Here is a 1,759-nt window from a genome sequence, read left to right on the forward strand (position 1 = left end):
GGTCGCTCCGGGCCCCGGGCCGCGCTAGGAGGCGTCAGCGTGTCAGCAGGTCCCGCGCTCCCCGCTCGCAGGAACTGCAGCCGCTGCCGGCGCGGGTTGAAGCACTTTTCTCTCTTAAAATGGCATGTTTCTATGCCATATTATGCAATTTTTCTGGAACTATGTAAGTAAATAAAGTAAATGTTTGTTTCCTTTCTTGATATCCCTTTTTCAAGCTTCTGATGAGAGAATCCCTTGTCCTCAACGTCTCATGATTACTAATTTTGCTTTTTTCATTGAAATGGAAAGTTATGAGAGGATGTTTTGCGTTTGCTCTTTAATTTCAACTGATCCTTTTGGATCCAGTTTCTGCTTATTACTTCCACTTGTCCAGTTCTCATAAGGTCAGCATTGATCTGTGTTCCCACTGTAGTGAATGGTTTCAATCGACAGAGCAGTTTAATGACATTTAACATAGTATTAATCAAAATAATGAAGAAAAACAATGATAAAATATTGTAATTAATTAAAATGTCATAATTTCAAATCAAAATATTAAACATATTAAAGTGGTTTGGCAGTCCATCAAACTCACAAAATCTATCCAGAGACAAATAAATTTTTTAAAGTAAAAATTATTCAGAGAAAAAAATCTACATTCTTTTCAAAGTCCCACTCTATTTCTCTCCTCCAATTCTGAAAACAAAGTTTTCAAGATCATTTTCTATATGTATTGTCACTGATTTCTCTTCTCTGATTCACTCTTCCAGCTTACTCCACTATGATTAACTCCACCCAACTAGCTCTATGAGTGACAATGCCAACTATTTTCCAGATGTAGTGGACACTTTCGATCCACATTTTGCATGAATGCATTGATTCTTCTAAGCAGTTTCAGTCTTTTAAATATGCTCTTAACATTCTGTCTTGTCCCAATGCATGGCCATTCCAAATCTTTCCTGGTTCTTCTCTCCCTTTAAAGTTGAAGTTTGCAGGAATAAATTTTAAGTCTTTTTGTCATTCTATTCAACCTATGTGACAACTTCTGTTTCCAGGTTTTCACTTCATAGTATTGCTTCTAAATTGCAGACAAAAATATCAGGTTGCCAATGGACACTTGCACTTAGATGTCTATTTCTCTAATATAGAGGATATCTACTACTTTAAAAAAATTTTTTTGATATGCCTTCCTTCAGTTTTACTGAATTTCATTTGTTTTTATTTCTTCTCACTATAGCATTTAAGGTACCAGGTATTAGAAAGTAGAGTTATTATTTTCCTTACAAAAATAAAAGACACAAGAAAGCGAAAACTATGTTTGTTATGTTCACCTAGATATCCTAAAGGCAATATAAAACTTGGCTTAGAGAAAGTCAATTTTTACTTACAATTTGGATATAATGATGATGGGTAAATGAATTGTACCACCCATTCTTTAATGAGATTGCACATTTGGGCTTGGTATTTCTTTATTAAAGAATAAACAAATAATACAAGAAGTTTTAATACTAAACATTAATAAAAAAGCAAAATAATATATTGACTACATATAAAGAAGATATTTTGATATAACAAATACAATGTAAAAGTATACATAATAATATATGGAAAAAATTTAAATCTTATAAATAAATAAATATTTTAATAGATAGATAAATAGATCTATCAGCATGGTCATCTGTAGCACAGGTAAACATGATGTTTCCTTAAACTCCTGAAAACATTTGAAAATTTTGATTCAACTCGTGTAGTTGTCATAGCAGAAATGAGTCTTTGAAAT

This window comes from Rhinopithecus bieti, unplaced genomic scaffold (assembly GCF_001698545.2).
Source record: "Rhinopithecus bieti isolate Rb0 unplaced genomic scaffold, ASM169854v2 scaffold_6012, whole genome shotgun sequence".
Classification (NCBI taxonomy): Eukaryota; Metazoa; Chordata; class Mammalia; order Primates; family Cercopithecidae; genus Rhinopithecus; species Rhinopithecus bieti.